General features: G+C 32.0%; 1 protein-coding gene across 8 annotated transcripts in view; it reads right to left on the bottom strand.

Moving 5' to 3' along the window:
• trol (terribly reduced optic lobes) overlaps positions 1-15322 on the bottom strand; it is a 219917-nt gene that overhangs the window by 103706 nt on the left and 100889 nt on the right. The gene's annotated exons all lie outside the window — the stretch shown is intronic.

The raw sequence follows: 15322 nt of genomic DNA, 5'->3' as shown, positions 1-15322 counted from the left end.
TAGAATTATTATGTGAAAACGATTTTTAAAAATTTAAAATTTGCGAAAAAATGCGATTTTTTTATTTAAAACATGAAAAAAAGTTTTGATTGGCGAAGTTGGCCCATTTGACCCCTATTTTTACGTATCCGTTGAAAAAGTTGAAAAAACCCTTTCACTCAAGGAAATGAACTCATCACAAAAAAATCAAAATTAGAAAAAAATTAAATTTTCAATTCCAATCATCAAAACAAGTTTAAATTTATTCAGTTGTCTTATTTTGACCTCGTTCTGACGTAATTCATGAAAAAGTTGATAAAAATCACTCTCATGACAAAAAAATTAAATTCGTTTATTTTTTGAATTTTTTCAAATTTTGATTTTTTTTGTGATGAGTTTATTTCATCGAGTAAAAGGGTTTTTTCAACTTTTTCGGGGTCAAATGGGTCAACTTCACCAGACAAAACTTTTTTTCATGTTTTAAATCAAAAAATCGCATTTTTTTCTCAAACTTTCAATTTTTTAAAATCGACTTTACAAAATAATACAATCCCAATTTTTTAATATGTTGTTCAGCATTAAAAGGTATCCAAAATATATTTTTTTCAAAATTTTTGAGAGCCGGAACGACATGAAAACTACGTTTTGAAACTTTTCGAGCTAATTTTTTGTACAAAAAAAGTGGCAACACTGATTTTTATGATATCACTAAAAAGCCTTTCAAACCCCCTAACTATTGGAAAAAGTTCCACTCTGGTAAGTATTGCGGTTATCGAGTAATCCACTGTTGAAATGGATGATATTTCAAGTTCACTGAAAACTTTGACACCCCCTAGCAGCCTTTAAAAAAGGGCTAGAGGGCTGTGATTTGCGTCATTGGTCATCCCTACAGAAGGTCTTTCCACAGGAAAAATTTCAAAAAAATCGCCGACCCCCTACCACTTCTTGGTTGAATTGATGTGGAACGACCCTGGACAAATTTTCAGCAAGTCTGGAGTACGAATCATTGAATCAATCATAAAATCACTCTCAACAGCTCTTTCACACAGCAGTCTTTTTTTGTGCAATGGAAACCATACGTTCAGGTACGTTCAAAGCAGGATAAACACCACCAAAAATACATCGCACGGTACGCCATAAACTCTATGTATCTTTTGTAGCGATATTCTACCCGTAAATTAATTTCCAACCTACGTTAATCGAGTTAAAATTTCACCCCTAACCACCTCCATCTACCACTTTGATACCCGGTTAAAATTCTCAATTGCTTTATTTTCATCTCGGCTAATTCAATCAAAAAATATCCAGCCAACATACACACCCAGACCATGCATTATACTATACGTATAATCCCAGCAGCACGAATCCTCTTCCTCTTCTCCACCCCTTGTGCAATTTTCTCAAGTGCACCGCAAATCACAAATTGTCGCGATTTCCACGCAAAAAAAAGTCGTGATTTTCATTCCAAAGGCGCGAAAATCCGAACACCGCGAGGGGAGAAGCGAAAACTCGTAAATATAAATATATACGATAAACAGCTATAAACAGGACGATGACAGATGTTTAAGCGAAAAAAAAATAAAACAACTGCCTATATAGAAAACGCCTCAGTATAATTCGAAATCCTACGAGGTTGTCTCGCTATTTTTCTTATCGGATAAAATCGTACATTTCCGTTGTACACGCGATCGCGATGTCGTGGTACAATATGCTGCCGCCCCCTTGGAACGTGGTCGTACCCCCTTTTTTCATTTTTTTTTCATTTGTCGTTCGTCTAATTCTAAATGTACTCGATGATGGGTTCTTTCATTTTTTTTTCTTACACTTTCGTATATCGTAAATGGCTAAATGTACGATTTATTTCACCATATGTACTCGTGTGTTCGATGTAAAAGATATAAATGATCCTTTAAATAGAATATTACAATAAAATAAAATGAAAAAAACATGCCTTTGTACAAGACCTTGTATGCCTACTGCATGCCTACTCTAATATTATAAATTAATATCAACTCGTATCGTACATGTAGTCGCGTCGTTGTAACATTTCGCGACGAAATTTCAAAAGTGAATCCGATTGGAATCACTTTTTCGACGAAATTTTTTCACTGTGCTTAATATTCGTCGAAATAAAATCGTACCAATGAAATAATTCCAGGCATTTATTGTCAAAGAAAAAGAAATGCAGGAAAAAAATTATTTGCGCAGAAATGACAAGATAGGTGGCCACAGAATCCCCCCCCCCCTCAAAAATTAGTCCCTAACACCTGCCCATTCTTTGACACATTTTGAATGTTTGCTGAATTTTGAAGATTTTATTTTTGCATTGATAACGAGGTTATTTTTGCAAAAAAAAATAAATAAATAAAAAAATGAATTTAAAAAATGTAAAAATTCGAAAATTTGAAAAAAAGGGAGTTAAAAAATTAAAAACTCAGTTGTTTTGATATTCAATTGAAACACAAAGAAATAGAACCATTTTCAGAGACGAAAAAAGAGGAAAAATGTTGAAAAATTAATTTCAAAACTGAAAAAAAATGTTCAGAAATTCGTAAAAAAAAAAAAAATGACGAGTCAAGTTTTTTTTGAAGTGACTGCAGTAATTTTGGAGCAGGATTCTGTTACTTAAGCAAAAAAAATAAGAAAAACAACAAAAAAAATTTAAAAATATTCCAAAAAATTGAAAACCGAATTAAAAAAAATTTTAATGCAGAAAAAAAGTAAAAACTCAACTTTTGTATTATGTACACACTTGCCTCAGAATAAAGAAACCAAAACAAAAAAGCAAAATCATACCAAAAATGACATATGAACTGTCAGAAAAACAACCAACAGAAATCAAAAAAAAATATAAAAAATTGAAAATTAGTTCAAAATACCATTTGACAAAATTATCATTCATGTAGGAGTGTCAAAAAATAGATACCTACTAAACAAAATATATGTAATTTTGAAAAAAACACTAAAAAATTATTTTGAAAAAATAAATTCTATTTGACAAACATAACATCACGTTTTTTGCAGAATTTTATTCCATGACTTTTGGGTAATCTTAAAATAATTTTTGAAAATCGCCATTACAATACAATAACCTTTTACATAGCGGAATAGTTGTGTTACAAACTAATAAAGAAAAGAAAGTCCAACTCCAAACCCTGTTTGGTTTTCAGTTGCAAACACAAAATTCCAATTCGAACGCCAATAAACAACAAGATTTGAAAATTCCAAGTTGTCAACTCAGTTGAAGAGGCGGGGGAAGGGGTACGGTAATACACACCACATTTCTGTTTTCATACCTCTCATAAGGGAGGATATCCGTTTCAGCAATTTCAAATTTAATGAGTAAATTTAGTCCTAATAAAAACCAATCCATTTCTGACCCTCCTAAACGACTCAAACTGCAACTCAGTTAGGTATTTGAACCGAAATAAAAATCCAAAAAAATACGTAAAATGTCTAACTTTACATTTGATAAGTTCAAAGTCCTCTTTTTTATACCTCCTTCTCCCCCCTCCTTAAATCAAAAAAATTTACTAAAATACTCGTACTTTTGCAGCTAAGAATTCAAATTTTAAATTTCTGACCTTTTTTTTCAATTAGGCATCGTAATTTACTAAATTTAAAATTTGGAATTTCGCTACTTTTTCCCCAAACTATTAATTATTAGCTAAAATACCTTTATGTGTATATTTAGCCAGATCTTGACGGTTCCAAATCTATAGAAAAGATTTAACAACTATTATGGCAAGTGGCACATGGCGAAAAATCACCCTCTTCCGCTCCTCATCTTCATTTCTAATTCCTCCAGAGAGCTAATTAGTCCAATTTTTACAATTCTTCCTGCATTATCATATGTACCACTTAAGTTAAGAAACTATAAACTCGAGCAATACTATTCGTATAAAAGAACACAAACCATATGCCCTCGAACAAGACTAAGTGTTGACAGAAAGACGATTCGTATGCTTTTTTAAATACATATGCGCCAAACAGAATTATGTCGTAAATTAGAAGATCCTAAAACAAAAAAATTGCTCGTACACCAATAGTGGAGTAGGTTTTTTTAATTTTTCAAGGCCATTTATCGCAATCCTCACGTTTTAAAAAAAGTCTTACTCTTTTATTAGCTGAGGGGTTTTCTCTGTGCTCTTATGGTTTTTATTTTCATATACTCATGTACCTATACTCATACAATCGCCTCATTAGATCACCAACTAAACCATACCCAATGAGAGTACGTACGATAAATACGATAAAATATATTTTAATTACTAATTTCGAAAACGTATAAAATACTCTCCGGCTCCAGCATCGTATACACGGGACTGAAAAGCACACACGTTTAAAAATAAACACTATCGGTTTCAATAAATAGACTCTTACTCTTACTATACGTTTGATGGACGTTAACTCGAATAAGCACGTGCAGTAAACCAGAAACATTACATTGATTCGACGACGAATTGAAGGAGGGCGAGCGAGAAGATGATCGTTGAAATATTGTCGACTTCGCTCTAATAACCAGAATATGAGCATTGACCTTCGAAAAGTTAAAATGACCAAAAAATCGAAATACGAGTCTATATAGTTACGGTTATGTTATATTTTTGTAGTACAGATATATACGAACGCATTACATAGGCTAAGTATACGAACATTGTATTCAGGGCCAACCAAAGATCAGCTTGTAGGGCGTAGCCTCTTTAGTTAAAATTGACATATAAGTGGACAAGGACAAGGGTTTTGGTTTACACTGGCGCTAAAAATTTTACACCAAAATACCACAACAACCAGATGGCGGTGATTTTTAGTGTGCGTAGCACACTATTGGTTTCGCTTTGAGAAATGAAATTTTATTGGAACTGAATGTTCTCTTAAGCTATCCAACCGTTTTTTGTACCTATTGGACACCATTTGAGAATCATTAAGACGGAGGGAATAGATTAATTTTCATTCAATTCGGATGGGTAGTTGCTGAGTAATTGCAATTTTAGTTCATTATTTTAATGCATTAAATCCTAAAAAAGGGAAAAGGGGACTTGTAGAACACCTGCCGCTCATTGTACCCTGCTATACCCCCAGTCTATTCCATCACCAGCTGTGTTTCATTGTACCCTGTTACACCCCCAGTCTGTTAGCTGTAAATTCCAAGTGGGAGTGGTTTGGTGGGGCGTTTACCAAACAAATATATTATTTTAATGCCGTAACCCTCGTAGCGAAGTGGTGGCTGAGTGGTTAGGGCATGTAGGTAGGAATAGGAAATTTAGGGACCCAGGTTCGAATCCCCGTGAGGTAAGTAGGTAGGTGACAGATTTTTCGTAGGAAAATTGGATAGGTAAATGCTTCGGAGTTACCTATGTAGTAGGTACATGATAATGGGGTAAAAATAATGCTGAAATTGAGTTATGAATTATGATATATTTGCTAACTAAAAATTCATTTCATTAATTTTTTGTCTACCTATAGCCATAAGTATAGTAAGAATTACCTTGACATGAATAATTTTCAACTTTTTACTTATAATTTAAAAATTACTTCAAAATGAGTAATTAAACTAATTTTTGTACAATTGAAACATGTAATTTTTATTATCATGATTTAGTAAAAATTATTAAAACAAAACGATTTTTACTATTGGTAGGTACCTATAGCAAAATTTATTAAAATGATAAGTTTTACTATACAATTACAGTAAAAATTATTGAATGTGATCTGGTACTTAATTATGAGTATTTAGTTAAATTTTTTTGTAAAAATTACCCATATTTTTTTCGTGTAATAGGCAATGCAAATTCTTAACATAGGTATTTTACAAGATTTAATTCTTAATTTAGAATGAAAAGCAAGTTCTGAAAATGTGAAAATTGGTTTGAAAATTTATAAATTTGAAGACAATGGAAATTCTAAAAAAAATAATATGAGCATATAATGTGAACTTGAAAATTTTATGAAATAAGTATTGTAATATTTATGAAGAAGATGAGAATTCTGAAAAATTGGAGGCAATGTGAATTCCAAAAATTGAGTAAACGTTTTACAATTTGTGGAAAATATGAACTTGAAAATTGAATTTGAAATTTTTTAATTTAAAGACAATAAGAATTCTGAAAAATTATTCAAAATTTGACTATTTAGAGGCAATGTGAATTCTAAAAATTGATTGCAAATTTCCTAACTCAGCAGCAATGCAAAATTCTGAAAATTTATTGAAAACTTTATGAAATTGTAGCGATGGGGAATTCGGGAAATCGATTTGAAATTTTGTAAATTTTAAAACAATGCAAACTATGAAAAACAACTAGAAATTTCTTAATTTAGAAGCAATACAAGCTTATAAATTATTCTGAAATACCTATTGTAATTTGGAAAATATGAAAACACTGAAAAACAATTATTATTTTGAAGCAGTGAGAGTTTCAAAAATTCTCATCACTGTGACATGGTTGATTCACTTATGCACTACCTAGATGCAATAACGGTTATAGCTGTAGAAAAGGCAGCTAGCTACGCACACTTTGCAGCTAAGCTTTGCTTAGCTGTCTAGTTTTTCATTTGTTTATTCTAATTAATCGATAGTGATGTGATTTAATTTTATGCATAAAAAAATTTAGACTAGGTATTGAACTTGCAGAAACTAAAAAAGTCTGAGGTCAATATTTCTCACAGACACTGTTGACAGTCTCAATATACATTGTAATTGTCCAATGTATCGATAACATTCTGTATAGAATGAGAATTAATCGATCAAAATTGACGAAATTCAACATTCCTCCTGGTGAACTTTCAGAATATGGACATTGGACATGAAATGCCCTTCATTTTTTCGGTGGAAATATCTTCCTGTTATTTTAAAAACTTGTCAACTGTCGAGATGAAATTATTGATTCGCCATATGAGAAATTTTTTTCATAATACAGAAGGTCAGCAATCTTCAAGAAAAATTAACCTAGTCACGTGTGAAATTTTTTTTGAAGATGATACGATTTGATGGAATTTTTAAAAACATTATTTTGCCAAATTCAAGAGGATCATTGAACGTGTTCCTGTGAACGTCGAAGGTATTCTACCCCAAAAATGAGTTGATATTCGAACTCGCCATCGTGGAGAACGTAACAAACGATATATTACACGACCCATTTCTTTTTCTAAAAATATTGTCTAAAATACTGCTGAGAAATCACGCCCCCCCCCCATCCCCTCTTCAACTCAAATAATTCCGAAATCCCAACTTAATAATAATTTTCCAAAAAAGACGTAGGTATTTTGCTGTATTTTTTCAGATTTTTAAATGTATTTTTAGAGCATTTTGATCAAGTTGGAAACTGAGCTTTTTATGAAAAAGTTCATCATTCAATATTAGGTATTATATTGAAAATTTTCAAAAAAAAATTTAATATTCTTTGATTTTTCTTTTTGATATTGTTCAAACAGATTTGCTTAAAATATCCCTAAAATATCACTGTCCAGGAATTACAAGCTCTCAAATTTGAATAATTTCACAAAAAATCTGCAATTTGAACATAAGAACCCCCTACTCTCCCTCCTCGCTCTATGCTTCTCTGCTTCTAAACAAGTCCAGACGATAATGAGAGAGGATTTTCAATTCATGGAATAATATGGCTCCCATAAAAAAATTTCCCGAAATCGGAGGACGTTTTGGTAAAAAATAATGACCCAAAAATCTTTATTTCGTGTCTAAAAAGCAACATTATTCGTTTTTTTTTTTTTACGAAAAAAATTATTCAACTCAATTTGAATTTTTGTGATCTTTGACTGGAACAAAAATTCTTTGGAGCTAATCTCAATTTTTGAAATTTTGAAAAAAAAATATTTTAGAGCTTTTAGAAAAAAATCTTTGTCTGGATATTTTCGAAAATTAGAATAAAATCCGAATCAGCTTTGAACATTTTTTTTCAATCAAGAGGAAAAAATGTCTGATTTTCCATCATAAAAAAATTTCAATTGAAAATTACAAAAAGACGTTCCAGCTAATTACTATTCAGGAATTACAGGCTCTTAAAGTTGAATAATTTCACAAAAAATCTGCGATTTGAGCCAAGAACCTCTCCCCCCTACTCCTCCTCCTTTCTATGCTTCTAAGCAAGTCCAGACGATAATGAGAGTGGATTTTCAATTTAATGAAATAAAATGGCCTCCATAAAAAAATTGGCCGAAATCGGAAGACTTTTTTGTAGAAAACTATGACCCAAAAATCTTCATTTTGAATCTAAAAAGCAACATTGTTCAATTTTTATGATGAAAAAATTATTTTTCCCTATTTGAATTTTTGTGATTTTTGATTGAAACAAAAATTTTTAGGAGCTAATCTCATTTTGAAAAAAAACTACCTATGTGCACAATTTTAAAGCTTTTAGAAAAAAATCTTCATCTCGACATTTTTGAAAATTAGAATAAAATTTGAACCAGCTTTGTGTATTTTTTTCAATCAAGGGGAGAGATTATGTACTTACTTTTCTATCATTAAAAAAAAAAAAAAAAAAAAAAAGGATTAAAAAAAGAGAAAAAAACGACCGCTAAAAAGAGTCGAAGCAAAATGATATCATTTCCAATTAAATATCAGACACACAAAAATTAACGTAAAATGCTTCGCTCAATTTTACTCTTCAATTCTAATTTTCCATCTTTCAACAATGTGTATAATTGGCAATAAATATCCCATGACTTCAAATTGACTCAGTGCATGAACTTTTTCTCGATCAAGTGCATTTTAATGGATAAATAACTTAATTGCAGGGCAAGTGCCAAAATTAAAATAAATTGCCAAAAATAAAAAAACTGAAAACTCTTTGCAAATTTCAATTTTTTTCAATTAACCGTGCAGCGAAATGTAAAAATCAAAATTAATAATTTTTTTATGATCTGAAAACCGAATACAATGTATCTGTCTGATTATTAATTAACAATCAGAATTCACTGACCAGAAAATTAATACAGTTCAGGATAGGAAGATTTTTTTTTCTATAGATAATATGCGAGTCAAAAATACGACCTTTTAGAGACGTAGTCTGCCAGACAGTCAAATGGTAAACTTATCATGAAAAATATGTAGATCTGTCTCAAGTGAGCTATCATATTTTATTGAAAAAGAAATCATGAAAATACCCTTGACGGTAATTTTACCGCAAATCAACGAAATCATCTCTCCTCTTCCGCTCTCGTTCACTCCAAATATCAGAAATTAATCTTACGAGGCGATAATAATTTTTTGAGAATTTTTATTTCAATTTTTCTAAAAAAAAAAAAATATATATATTAAAAAATTCAACGAGGCAGACAGTTGAAACATTCAAAAATTGTGTTTTGCAACATATTTTTAATTTTCTCATCGTTTTTTTACACACCTTCTATACTGGTTGTATTAATCAATCGAGTACTTTGAGATGACATTTTTTCAGTCATCCACTCATCATATTTTAAATTAGGGTCGAAAAATGTACCCAGAGATTCGCAATCGAGAGACAGAAATTAGGAAAAATGGAACAAGACAACTATACCTACAGCAGGAGGAAACTCAATAAAAACGAAGGAAGAGTTGTAGGCTGCATTTCTCTCATCCCTTTCGCGCTCTAAGCACTTGTGTATTCTACCTCGGAAAAGATTTAATATTACATTTCGCTTCGTTTAAAGAACAGATTATAGCGTCGACATGGCATTTGCTTCATAGCAGCAACTATACCTCTCTATACCTATATCGTTTATTTGGTATTCAAAAAGGAGACTACCGCAAGAATGACGGATAGTCAGGGGTGAAGAAGGGTTAGCCAGCGCTTATATTCGAAATGAATTACATGCACATGTTGGCAAACCAGCTACAAAATCGTATCGTGCGAATGAATGAAAAAACATCTCGCTTTGGCGAAAGCTGAGAACACCGAGACGATTATCAGCTAATTTGAATTCGACCTGTGTAACCGCAATTGTAAATAGCCCATCGAAGAGTAGCCTTAAAAAGCATTAGAATATCGTTATCGTGTTATCACGCTCTTCACACATTGAAAAAAATGATAAAATAGAGTAGAGTTATGTTGGCTGTTTTCCGAAGGCGAAAGCATCAGCGAAGATGTTTGATTGAGAATCACTGAATCGTTCTAAATGCTTAGAAGCAATCGTCAATCGATCAAACGAGGTGCCGCGAATTAGGAATTTTGGTTTGCTTATTTTCACAGCATTCGAACAGAACAACAGAACTATACGAGTATTATATTTAGGCGCACATCCTGTATATGCTGGTGCATTGATTGTGAGTTTTATAGTATTCTTGTAAAGCGAAAAGATATCAGTTCGCTAGTCTCGTATAGTATTAAAATCGTTCGCGATTAAATTGTCATCTTATTTATTGTAGCAGGACTAACTCGCGGTAGGATGTGGTGTAACACCTGTTCGTGTTCCAAGTCCTTCTCATTCAACATTTCTTGGTCTTCATTCAGTCGACTGTTGACGATAGATTCGATTTTTCTTTCACCCACATACTAAAATATCCACTTCAGTTTATATGTAGTTGATGGATTTTTTGGAGATAGCCTCTCGCATGAAAAAAACATTTTTCAATTTTATCTAACTGTTTAAAATTTTTTCACAGTTATATAATGTACGAATTGAGTGAATACATATAACACAGAGTACGAGTACATGCAATTTGTTGGCAAGCGCTACGCGTAATAAAACGGCCAATTTGCTTCTGCTCGTACATACATGAATTACATAGAGAGATACTTTTCACCTAAGTCCAAGGCTGAAAACATTAAATTGAATAAAAAATATTTACCAATATTGACAGCTTTACTTGGTACGGAAATCAAAACCTTAACCTTTTTTTACGCTCGGTGAAAAATTCAAATCGGTCTTTACACGGTTAAAAAATAAGTCGAGAAATTAAAATTTCAGTTATGAAAACTTTGACACGTGATCTGGACTAAAATAAGAAAAATAGCGAGGTTTTCAAATTTAGGTAATTTTAAATTTTACGATCAGGTAATCGCAGTTTTTAATGGTTCATTTGCTGAGAGATATTGATGACGAGAAAATGTTGCGTATCGAAAAATATACGATAGAAAAGGATCATTTCCCGTCCACTTTCCTTCATCTGGGGCGAATGAGTACACAAATGAAATCTTATAAATAGCCGGACTAAAAAACTTTATACAGGAAAATGATTGGATTTGATCAGATTCAGACATTTCCTGAATCCAATTTGACTTGATCATAGTACACGGCCAAATCTAATCAGATTTGGTCAGATCATTCAGATCAAGTTTTGATTGGATTTGATGTGATCAGATCTCACCCGATCAGAACTGATCAGATCCGGAATCCAGATACTTCCCAAATCCAATTAGATCTACCCAGACTCATCAGACTCAATAGGGGAGACTTGATTGGATCTCACTGATCAGGACTGATCTAGATCTAGTTGTTTTCTCCTACGTTACCAAAAAACGCACTCATTTTTGAAAAATTAAAAAAAAATTACCATTTGAATCGTAGAGATCCAAAAAGTACTGAAAAGTGAAGTCATTAACCAAAACTTTAAAAAATGAGACTCGAACCCTGATTATTTCAAGGTCAAATAATAATTCGACCCAAACCCCAATTTTTGAAATTATCAGAACCCGTAAAAATATTGCTTGTACATACCTACAAAATTTCATCCGATTTTCAAGAACTTGAAAAAAATATCCAGTTTATGACACTTCGATCGAGAAGCAATAAAGCGAATTTTCGTATAAGTACATTGCCTGACCTTTGAGAACTTGAAACTTGGAAAAAAAAAACAACAAATTGCTAAAAATTACTTTAAACTCTCAAAAATGACTTTCTTACATATTTTGTCATGCTTTTGAAAACTTGAAAAAATCTTGTTGACTTTGTGAAACTGTTGAAAAAACCAAAAATCCACTCGAGGTTCGAGAATAACTCAATTTGGAGGTCAAAAAATAGGTTACAGACTATTTCTTCGTCAACATATTTATGAACGATTTTTTTTTTCAAAAATATGCAATCACTGGGAAAAATTTTGAATTTGATCAGGCAGAATTGGATTTCGAAAATTTGTCGCCCAAATCAAACAAAAAGACGAATTTATAGGGGTTCAATTTATTACGACTCTTCTTCATCTCTTACAAGTGAACCGCTCAGACACACATTGATTCGAACGAAACCAAAAAAGGAAGTATCTCGACCAACCAGAAGAAACAATTTTGAATTGAAGAGAAAAGTCAAAAGAGCATTCAAAAATACACCATAAAGCCGAATTTCACTCATCTACAGATTTTTGGCGAATTTTTTAAACAAATTCAAATATGTACCTAGGTTATTTTCCTCGAACAAAATCAGAATTTGATCAAAATAGCTAGAAACGTGAAATTTGGTTCATGTCTCGTTTTCTTACTCCCAAATTGATTGGCGATGATTTCAAATTACTCTGGAGTCTCAAAGACACTTTTAGATTTTTCAAATTTGGAAAAATTATCTTCAAAATAGTCCAAAATTGAATTCTGGGCTTAGAATCTTGCACTGCTGACCATTTTTATGAGTTCTTCGAACAATTTGAGCACAAATTTTCAAAACCTAGTTCTGCCTTCATGCATAGTTTTATAATTTTTTGAAAAAAAAATTATAAATTAAAAAGTTTTTTGGAGGATCCAGGCTGTTGAAAAGGATTGCCAATTGTAATTTTTGAACTCCTTTTATCGATCCAAAAGAAGGAAAAATACGACAAATTTAAGCTTATATGTACCTATAAATTGCTGAATATTATTTTTAATTTTCTCAATGGCAATTCATTCAAAATTGAATAGTCTAAAAATCTGTTATAAGCTTCAGAACAGTTTGAAATTACAACTAATTGATTTGAGATATTGAAAATTGGTTAAACTTTATACCTACGTATTTTGAAAACATACAACATTTTCAATGAAAAATAGTCCGAATTTTCAAAAATTAGTTCAAGAATTTTTCCAGCATTGAATAACTTTTTTATTTTTTACTATCGTGAAGTGTCCCACAGGGATTTGGATGGAAAGTAGTCAGTGGTAGCCCTTAGCCCAAGTACCACACCACTAAAATTTTAGCCATCAGTTTTGAGTTTAGCTTTCACAGTAAAACTTTGTAAAAAAATTTCAAAAATCGCTACCCCGACGCTCAGGATTTTCCCACGGTGTTGTCGTGGGAAAATTTTGACCCATGCGCTTAACCGAGGGGCATGTTTTATTTTTCCTGTACAACTAAATTTTTCAAATCATGTTTTTCGGAAATTATTTAAATTCTTTATTTTCGATGAAAATTTGAGTAATCCTTGAAAGATGTAACATGAAAAATAGTTAAATCAAAAAATGAAAAAAGTCCCTTGTGCTAGCGCGTTGTTCAGAATTTTCCCACGACAACACCGTGGAAAAAACCTGAGCGTCGAGGTGGCGATTTTTTGAAAATTTTAAAATTCAAAATTGTACTGTGGGGGGCTAAATTCAAAACGTGCAGCTGAAATTTCAATAGTGTGGTACTTGGGCCAAGGACTACCACTGAGACCACTTCTCATTCAAACTCTCGGGGGATACTTCATGACTAGAGCTCGGATTTTTATGATCGCGCATATCCTATGGATTTTTGTGAATCACACAATTCTGAGTAAAATGAGCCCAACTTGTTAGCGCATATTTTGCATATTTTGGGTATAAATGCATATAAATGCATATTTTAGACATTTTAAGCGCATATTCGTCATATTTTGGCCATTTTTTCATTTTTCAGTCATATTTTGGAAATTTTGGCCAAGAATCCTTTTTTGGTAGCATTTTTCATTAAAAATGGAAAAACTTCAAAACAAAAACTTGAAAAAATGATTTAAAAAATTTTTTTTTACCACGTTGAGGCGATTTGTATCTTGACCTAAAATTGATTATTCAAAGTGAAATTGAAGACTTTAACCTCTTTTTTTGAATTTCTCAATTTTCAGCCTTGCTTCACCTTTAAAATGAAAAATCCTTTCTATAGATACCCATATTGATGTTGCATAAAAGTGCATATTTTGATGGATAAGGGCATATTTTGTCATAATTTGATCAAAATAAATGCATATTTTATGCGCATAAAATGATTTTTTAAGCGCATAAAAATCCGAGCTCTAATTCATGACCTATAAAATTTTAAATGTGCAGTTTTTGGACCTGGGGGGGGGGGGGTTGAAAATTTTTAAAACTCAAAAATGATGTTATGACGAATTTCCAACTTTATCTCAAGTTTTCTTCCGAGCCTGACAAACCAGAATAACTACTTCTGAGTGATTCGCTGAAGTCTTCAGCGACTTCCAAAATTTCTCCAAGAAATTAGAATTGCTGAGGATGGAACAATCAGTCACCTAATCATAGCATTCATTCATTTTTTCAACTATGGCATTTGATTTTTCCATATTATACTTATTTTTGGACAATTTTGGAAAATTCAACACTTCATTCAGCTCTCAATTTTTTGATTGGGCAACTGATTTTTTAAATGAGACATCTACATACAATGTGCTTCTTGTTTCTACATATATTATGTTTCAGTAGAAAAATGAGCCAAAAGGCCAAAACCAAAACAATAACCGAATGAATGAGAAGTTGCTCTGTTCATATAAAAAAGGAAATTAGGTAAAAATGGGGAATTAATTTCTCCACAAGAAGGAAGATTTTGATAAACTGGGAAAAAAGCGATCAAATGATCAAAAATTTTCAAAATACCATATCTCTCCTCCTCCATACTACGCAACTAGAAATTCCATTTTCAAAAAATCTCCACAAATAAATACTAAAAAATTAATACTTTCGAAAAACAAAACTCACATCAATTCAATATCTTCCTACTACGAATCATTTCATCCCAACTGGGGCTGCACCAATAAGTTATTAACCCCGGCCACAGGGTCAAATATACGAATACATCTCTATCGATACAGATAGACCTACACTTGTTATATTCGTGTGAAAAATCTCCGCTACAGCAAGCTTGGGAACAACTCATCTATCGATACGGGAAGCTCGAGCTCGCATTATACAGTATAGATTCTACAATAAAGCCATATGAATAGAAATTGGATCTTTTACTCTGACTACTGACTACAGTACAAGTGAAGTGGGCGGTCGACGAGTGGAACGAACTATACTATTCGAAAAGAACCAGAAGTTTTTATCGATCACTGAAAAATATACCTCAGTTTCTCGCGAGAGGACAAGATTATCTCACCTAAAACACACATTGCGGTTTTTTTTTCTCTTCTATAACGTCTTTTCACACAAATATACTCGTCTCGTAGGTACACATATAATACCACACAAATCAATCAGACTGA

This window comes from Planococcus citri, chromosome 5 (assembly GCF_950023065.1).
Source record: "Planococcus citri chromosome 5, ihPlaCitr1.1, whole genome shotgun sequence".
NCBI classification, from domain to species: Eukaryota; Metazoa; Arthropoda; class Insecta; order Hemiptera; family Pseudococcidae; genus Planococcus; species Planococcus citri.
The sequence above is the reverse complement of the archived record's forward strand: the minus strand, read 5'-3'. Positions and strand labels throughout refer to the sequence as shown.